We start from the raw sequence: 9,121 nt of genomic DNA, 5'->3' as shown, positions 1-9,121 counted from the left end.
CGTCTGCAGCGCATTGGGGCTTGCGAGCAGGATACGCTGCGCGGAGCCGAATCCCACCTCGCCCCTGTGCTGCAGGGCCGCACCTGGGGGGGGAACCCAAACGCGTGGGCTGCCCTCTCTGCAGACACTGCTGGCCCCAGCTCCGGCAGGGACCTTGCCACCCACAGCCACTCTCTACCTCTAGAAGTCTTCAAAGATTTTAAAGTCTGCAAATATCCAGGATTTTTTTTTTTTTCCCCCAACGCGGGTATGAAAAACTGAACGCAGCGGCCAGGTAGGGCTAAACCCACCCAGCACAACCCGGTCGCCAAAGCTTGGGAGGAGCCAGTGGAAGACATTTGGAGAGCAGAGGGTATCTTGGGTGTAATTAACAGTCGCTGGGGGATATGACCCCATTTCAGATAACCTGGAGATTCAGATAATTGGGCCTCAGATAATCAAGGCCATGCTGTTAATAGAAACAGTATCACAGCTCCTAACGGCAGCACGCCCCACGTGCCGATGCTACAGCTCCTCGCACGGAAATGCCTAGTGAAATACGAATTAGCGGTTTGATACGTGTCCGTACTCTCTGTCACCCGGTTTCTGATGCACTGCTGGCTGCTTGGGAAATGGGTTAAGGCAGAGAAGTGGGTGGCAGCCCCGGATGCCTGGGGACGAGACTGTCTCAGAGCCGACGGGCTAGGTAAGCTCTGTTTTGAAAGTGGGTTAATTTAACTGCCATTCAACTACCATTAAATGAGGTAGGTTAATTTTATAGTCAGATAACTATTAAGAAACCAAAACATAAGGCAGGAAATGTCTCTACGCACGCCAGTGGGGAGAGGTTTCCTCTGTGCTAATGCACAGCCCTCCCCTCTAGCTCAAACCTCTCATCCTTCCATTTCTGCACATCCCTCACATCAACTCTTTTTTTTTTTTTAACCCTTGTCGTTATTACACACTATTGCCTTTCCTCCCCCTCTTAAAAAAATCTGTTCTCCTCTCAAAAATCCACCTTGGTATCCCAGCCCACAATTATTTTTCTCCTTTGTTTACATTGTCACACATTTCAATGCCAAAGGAAGACTACCAAATACAAACCTCATTCGACTATGGCTAACGTCCACTAAAAAAGCTCCCATCTCCCCCACGCATCAAGTATTTGTCCAGTTACGTGGCAAATGGAGGCAGGGAACCACTAATACACCCAGTTTTCTTTAGGGTTATTTACCATATTTAAAGCCTCCTCAGTTTTGACAGTTTACCCTTCATAATTGGACGCCGCAGTTAAAATGTACTTTATCTCCGTGTAGTTTTCCTTCCCACAGCATAACAATAAGTATTGTTTGTTCCTTTCTACTGGGGACAAAACCCACCAATTGCTGGTTTGCCATAAAGGGAAAAATGAAAGGAAAAAATTTATCAACAAAGGCTTATGCCTGCAAAGGAACAGATCCTTTGGAAAAAGCAGAACCGACTCATCACGCCTCACGCGCAGAGAGGAAGGAGCGAGCGCCGCAGCCAGGCAGCTCCCCCCCAGATGCCTTCACAGATTGCCTCCCGCTGACTCCTGCGCCTTCCCCGGCCCCTCCGCTCCCACCGGCAGCAAAACGAGTCCCTAAGCTTCACAGAGGAAGCTGAAGCGATGACGGCCCATTAGCACACGCTGCCCATCAAGCACTCACGGATCTCCTCGACCGCAGCTGTTTTTTATCGTATTAACAGTAAGTGCACTACGCGAACCCTGAAAGCTCAGAGAAATGAACTCACACTTAACCACGCGGTGGTAACAAGACCACAGCACTAATGGGGTGTTGGCGTTTCTACTCTGCTTTATATGACCAGAGAAACAGAGAACGGGACCATCCCCAGAAATTGCGGCAAAACCACCTCTAAAAAATCCTCCTCGCAGCGACTCGCGCATTCAGACGGCGACGCCGGTGTCCAAACCACACGTGCCGTGGGGATTTTTGACCCACAAAAGGCTGAGTGCCAGATTCCCTGTTGTCCTCCTGAGGCCTCCCTACTCCCACTAATCTTGCAAGGAAAGTCCGTTTTTTTGCTCAGGAGCTATAAAAGAACAGACGAAACAGCCAAAACCCAAACCTTACCACCCTGCCTTTTGCCAGCACTAAGCCACAACATTTGTCACTTTGTGCTACGTTACACCGATTTTAAGCTTTATTACTAATTATTATTCCTAATTTAATAATACTATCATCAAAGGAGCCACAAGGTGTATTTCTTTTAAATCCAGAGTTATGTTATTATTGCTTTTAACAACTAGCAAGCCAGTCTACACTCAAACAAAAGTAAAGGCACTGACATAAGGACAGGTATAGGCAAGAAGGCTAGAATTAAAGAGCAGTCGAGCAGTCACCCTTGCCACACACGCTTGTGTCTATTAGAGAAAAGCCGACACAGGTCCTTTCCAGCAGAAAAACTCACTGAATTACAGCCAGGCAGACCTCTAGCGAGCAGTGAGGTTCGGGAGCTGTCGCCACGGCCCAAGGACGACTTTTGTTATTGGTGAAGACACTTCAGGTGCAGAGCAAGCTGCTGTAGCTTTCACATCTAGCGCTGATGTTTGATGGCTAGAAATCAGAAGAAAACTTGTGTTTCCGTACAAGCAGAGTACATTTGTTCTGACAGCTTCTTATGCAAAACCTGAATCCTACAGTGCCTTTTTTTACAACCTCCTTTCAAAGTCAAACAGTTTGCTTTAAACCACTGCTAACACCTCACACGTGGCTGCTTGCTTTGAAGGCCTGAAAGGAACCTCAGGAAGATACCACGTCTGACCACAGCACAACTGAAAACACACAAACAACATACTACCACCTTCACCTAAAGGGGGAACATGGTGGAAGCCAGTGGATTCCCCAAGCAAGCACCTCAGGCTTAGCTTACAGCAAGGGTCCCAGCACACCTATCAGCTCTCTGCTTGAAAACCCCTTCCCATGCGTGATGAAGCTGTTCAGCTTCTCCTCGCGTCACTTTAGAGCCAGAGGAACTCTCAACAACTAGTGCCAGAGCCTTCCTCCAAAGCTCAGTGAGAAGAAAAGCACAGTCAAAGGCTCAGCTTTAAGAAACGAAACCATAAAAGCCCCTTTCAAAGTTAGGAATGTCACTCCGAAACAAGTTAAGCAAGCCTTAGACTTTATTAGCTGGGCAGGAGGGATTGGGGACGTGTGATGATGGGACCTCGGGGCACGTCAGCAAAAAATACCCCGAACTTTAGCAGGTGTAACAAAACTGCCTGTTTAGCACTATAGTTTTTACAGACAGTTTGCTGATGACCCTGTACAGACAAACCACCCCTCCTGCCGGCACGAGGCTGCCCGATCTGCACCTGGAGGCAGGAGTCCGGCAGAGGCAGGGACGCGAGCCGGGATCGAGCTTGCCCAGGTAACAGCAGCAACGGAGATAAGGCGGGAGCCGCCGCACGGGCTGGGAGAAGCGTCTCGCCGGACCCGCCGCAGGCTGCGGTTCAGGCTGCGGCTGACGCCCTGCCCCGTCCGTCGCTGCCTTACCGTAGGCGCCCGGTAGGTCACAGCCCCAGGCTCTGGTCGGTCCCTGGGGGAGATGCGGCTGTATTTTCATACAGGCAACCTTTGCGTTTTCAGGCAGCAGTGATTATGCTTCTACACTCTGAAATAGATCTTAAGCGCTTCTAGTTTTAGCCGAGCTTTTAAACAGTTCCTGGAGAGTTGAGCTGTAGCCACCTCACACAAAAAAATCTGCCTTTTAGTCAAGTGTGCGCTCAGTAGACCTCCTGCAGAGCTGCATGACACCTGCAGAGGAGGCGGCAAGAGAAGACCTTAGAAGTTTTCTCTCAAACACAACCTGTAAACTCTGATACTTTAAAAGTGACCTGTAAAAATAAGATGCAATTGTTTTGCGCTCCCTCTTCATGATAGCAAAAGCAAGCTTTTAAAGGTTGTGTTATCTGGGTTTTTTGGGGAGGTGGGCAAGAAGGAACTTAATTCATAATTCACAAATATGAAGTCATTCAGATTTCTACTGAATTTTCTACTTGACAATTGAGAACATCTTGGATTTGAAGTCACAGAGGCTGCATCAAAGGTCCCAGGATCAGGGGAAACAGTACTGCCACAAACGGTGCTACCTGGGATCCTTCCAGCAGTATAACGTCCATGAAAGTGTCTTGAGAATAACTATATCAAAAAGATTGACTTATTTTAATCTCTTTGCCATCTTTATTGTATCAAAATCCATATTCCTGGATTTGCTCCTAACACTTCAAGCTCTGTTTCTGAAATTGCTTTTGGTCTGTACCTCTGTTCCTCTGTACATGAATCACATTCCTAAACAGGTCCAAGAACCTGCTGCTCATTCCTAGTTAAAACCACAGCTCAGCAAGTGCCCATCGCTGGGCATCTGCCAGAGCACATGCAGCAGTTTGCAGATTAAGAAATTAGTGATCTGAAATTAGTATCTTGCTGAATCGGGGATTTAAATCCTCCCCCTTCCCCCAGACCCAGTTTTGTCTGGCCTCTAGGAAATTAGAGAGCTCAGCACGCTCAGGCAGGAAAGCCAGCGGTGATCCGCCTTACCGAGGACGCCAGAGCAGGCTCTGCATTGCTGCTGTTCGACTCTGGGCAGCCACGACCCCAGGGCTCGGTTTTGGTTGCACAAGAAGATGAGATTGTGACGCTCAGGAATTTCCTTGATTAAATCAGCTTCATTCACAAAACTTAAGATGCTTTCCAACACAAGGGCGGTTCAGATCCTTCATGCTGAGGTCAGGGAGTTGCCTACTTTCAGGTCTAGCATTAATCCCAACACTTGCAGGTAGTGACCTGAAGCTTTCTGCTCTTCCCTTCGCCAAAGCACACGTTTTCACAAAAAGAGCAATCAGCAGAGCCTCTCATTTCACATCTGTTAGAGGATCTGGATTGTAGAAGGTGACCCAGGTGTACATGGGGGTACTGTCCACTGCTGCTCCGTGAAGGATCTGTTACTTCAGAAGGTGACCAGATATGCTCCTGCAGGTTCAGAAGAGGCAGCTGCCTCTTCCAGTAACAAGTGGAGCAGCTCAAAACTCACCCTGAGTCAAAACGAGCTGAGGTAAATTAGCAGAAGACTTTTTAAGCTAACAGGGCTGATTATGTTTCTTTTCTACTTCTGTGACAACGGCATGGATACTTCTTTCCAGGCCTGGGTGCAACACCTTGTGCACTCTCGTCATGATACGTATTTGTATTACAGCAAACAGCTTTAAAGGAACATGGTCTCAACTTCTTTTAAGTCTGAACAACTTCAGCTCAACCATGCGAGACCATCAGCAAGTCCTCCAGGAAAACCAGACAAACTTGGTGTTTCTGATAATCGCAGGACTAAAAGTGTTGATTAAAAATATTCTGGGAAAAGCTTGCGGAGTGTAATACATCCTAAAGAATGGCAGATGGGAATATGGTTCATCACTTTCAAAGGCTATTTTCATAGATGTGACAGATGTATTCAGACACACAGAAAAAAAATATGATAAATGCTAGTTTACAGCACAAGGCTTTCAAGCTATTTACACGTCAAGACTCACTATTCCTGAATAAGTGTAAGATGTAGTCTCTAGTCAAACCAAGTTTTAAGAGATTTGCCCAGTAAAGCTAAACCCATGACAACACTCAGGTACCTTACCATTTTGCTTTTTGTTTTTAATGCCAGTATTAGTATACAAGGAATACAACAGTTAGTTAGTTTGTAATCGAATAGTTATTTAAGGATCTTTAAAAAAAAAGGCACTGAAAAATCCCATTAGCAAATGCAAACCTTGAATTACCTACTTTTCAATAGCACAAGCTGAGAAATGCAATTTCTCAGGAGAAAAGAAACCTAGGCTAGACAATGTGCAGCATGATACATTTTCCTAAAGCGAGGAAATCCCTACGCATCACTCAAAATCATCCTAGGACTGAACGCAAAGGTTAGCAGAAATGCCTAAACTCACATGGGTTCCATTATACACCACTTACTGTAACCTACTTTTCAGTATTCAACATTCCGGTATCAATAATGCATAAAGTAGTTCAACCCGAAGTACAGTCGCGAGAAAGTAAACATGGGTCTCCGATAAAGGCCAGCTGAAGCGTGGGGTCACTGCTGAATTTGCCTTGTGCCCCGGCGCAGGAGGACAGCAGGACAGAGCTGCTGGAGCTTCCCGCACGTTAATGGGGAGCTGGGGTCCTGCCCCTCTGCGAGGGAGAGCTGGTGGCCATGGAGAGAATAAAAGCAACACCAGTGCCTACTGGTGCGAGCAGGCAGCTAAGCAACCTCCCTCAGCCTGGCCCCATCTCCTCCGGCACGCATCCCAGCTGCTCAAAAAGGCACGCTGCCCTGCTACCTAACCCCTCGCGTCCACGGACCGCGCGCGCGAGCCGCGCCGAACCGCACAAGGCAGGGGCCGAGGTTCCCAGCAAGGCTTTGATTACCACCGTTCCTACCTGGACTCAGTACTAAGTGCTCAACGAACAAGCCTACATCACTTGTGGGTCCCCCCCGCCACCCCTGAGAGACTGTTCATTCTTCACCGGATAAATTATTCACCATGAAAGAAATTAAGGTGGCCAGCAGGGAAGAGCAAATTAGAGCGCGGGAGTTCATGAGAGCGGGCTGCTACGAGCCAGCGTTTCAGCTTTCACGTCTATTCCCTACCCAGCTGCTAAAGCAGCTTTATCGCCAATCCTATTTAGGACAAGCACTAAACGGAGTACGGAAACGCCACAGCTTGATCCTTCGGCCGGAATTTGTTTTACCTTCAATTTTCACTTCCTCCCCTGCTTCTCTCGATCTGTGATAGTTCGCATTTCATAACCTCCGCTGATTAGTGCGGGCACTCAGAAAGCACACTAGAAACAACAGAATTGGAACCCCTTAAAGTTTTTCACAACAAAATTTATTAGAAGAATAGTGGTTTTGAAAAGTCTAGCATCCAGTGAAAACTACCATACACAACGTTACAGCTGGGAATGTGTTTCCAAAATGACATGGTCAAATAATACAATGGAGCCATTAAATCTTACACATGCACAACAAGATAATTAGCGCTTTGACATACAATGCAAAAAATAAATGGACCACATGAAATAAAAATTTAAAAGTACTTATCACATACATTAAGACACAGCTTATTTAGTCCAGTCAAAAAATCAGAACTGCATTAAAAAAATTAATGTAGTGCAATCAAACCAAAAACCTTAATTTGTGATCATAAGTGCTCTACTACATAAAACATTGATCATAGCAAGGAACAAAAAATTCAAATCACACAGTACAAAAAAAATCTGTAAATAAATATAAACTACAGTACAAGAGAAATATTAAATTATACAATTCCGTCAAACTGTAAACAGTATATTGAAATGAGGTCCATAAGAGTAAAGGGGGGGTTCCTGTTTTTTTTTCCCATGACACTTGAACTTCTAGAGGTCAGAGAGAAATGCCGTTTTCCATACTCTTCAAAGACTATGGGTTACATAAATAGAGAGAGAAGACTTTTTAGATGTAAAGTGTCAAATAATAAAGCAGAGGTGTTGCTGACTTGCAACTGCCAGCCGATCAGAGCGAGAGCAGAACAGCACATTTCGCTTTAAAGGTTGGCCTCCTCGCGAGCGCAGCACGGAGGCCCGGCACCACAGATGTTAAGTGCCAAGGCATTCTGAATTAGCATTAGCCCAGCATTAGCGAGGAGACCCGGGGGGAGGGCCGGGTCCTCCCCCGGGGGCGAAAGCCATTACGGGCACCGTTACCGACTTGGACCTCTGCCAATTATCTGACAGGTTTACACGCTTGTCATACGAACACCAACTTTGGCAGAACAATTACTAATAAACTCAAAGCACTCCCGGCCCATTGGTTTCCATCACAGTGGCCAGTGCACAGAATTCTCTAAGGACATTGCATAACTAGAGTGTAGAGGTCAGACAGCCAAGGACCCGTGCTTGAGGTTAGAAGTAGTTATGGTGAGAGAGAAGCAAGAGCCACGTTAAGATGCTGCCTCTGCCCTTCGCAGAAGCAGTTGGGAATGTATTTCATTTTTAGCTGCGCTGGCTAGTAGTGGCATTTTAAAATATATAAGTTTAAGATAACATATATACTATATATGTATATAATATAATACATATTATATAATATACATAGGAATTTCTTACAATACATACCAGGAACCCCCACGCGATCTGCTCAGTAGTAATAACTGAATATACAGAATGCCACTATAAGTGTCTGAGGCACTGTGTGCTGGAGAGTAAATATGCAGCTTTAAAATCCGTTTGGCTGAGTTATACCTGGATACCTGAACTGAGTTTTAAGTTGACATTCATCAAGGATGTGCTATCAGCACGTCAAAAGAAAAGCAAAACAAAATACAAGTCACTGCTAGGTTTAAGAAGAGAGTACAAGTACCTGAATTGAGTGAGGATAGTGTGTAAACTGTCCCTGAGGGTTTTTAAACAGTGTGTGTACAAGTTGGATTCCTAAGAACATTAGTTTAAACTTACATTGCGGACTGATAAAATACCAATGTCTGACAATTTAACAAGTGGAGGTTAGAAAGAGTTATGAGCAAACACTCAAAACATATTTTATACATTTTAAAGCAGCAGTAAGCTGCTGTAAGCATACATCCCATCAGTACAAGCAACACATGGGACTCAGATAAAGGTTTCTATTTGCAAAAAGCCCATCATATATCGATAAGTAAAGAATATTCACCTGCTAAATTAGAATGCACCTAGTTACAGACTAGCAATTCAAGATTAATTTTTTTAATCAAATACTTTGCTATACTTTGCTATTACATACTAAAATTCCTTAAGCTCACTAATGCTGGTATTCTAATCTATTTTTTTTTAAATGTTCCCCCTTCATTTAAGAAATATACCATTCCACAACTTAAACATTAAGATCCATTTTCAGTCCTCAGATGTAAAAAGCGAGTCAATGAGTTTATATTAAAAATTTACACGGTAAAAAGGCTTGAATTTCAGCCAGAGATTCTAAATACTACTCATTCCCTGAAGGCGTAAGGGAGAAAGAATCCCTACCCATTTTTCTTGTGATACAGTTTTCAAACTGAACTTTAAACAATGGTCCAAAATGATTTTTCAGTTTGGGAAAC

Source organism: Phaethon lepturus, unplaced genomic scaffold (assembly GCF_000687285.1).
Source record: "Phaethon lepturus isolate BGI_N335 unplaced genomic scaffold, ASM68728v1 scaffold6358, whole genome shotgun sequence".
Taxonomy (NCBI): domain Eukaryota; kingdom Metazoa; phylum Chordata; class Aves; order Phaethontiformes; family Phaethontidae; genus Phaethon; species Phaethon lepturus.
Note: the sequence above shows the minus strand (reverse complement) of the source record.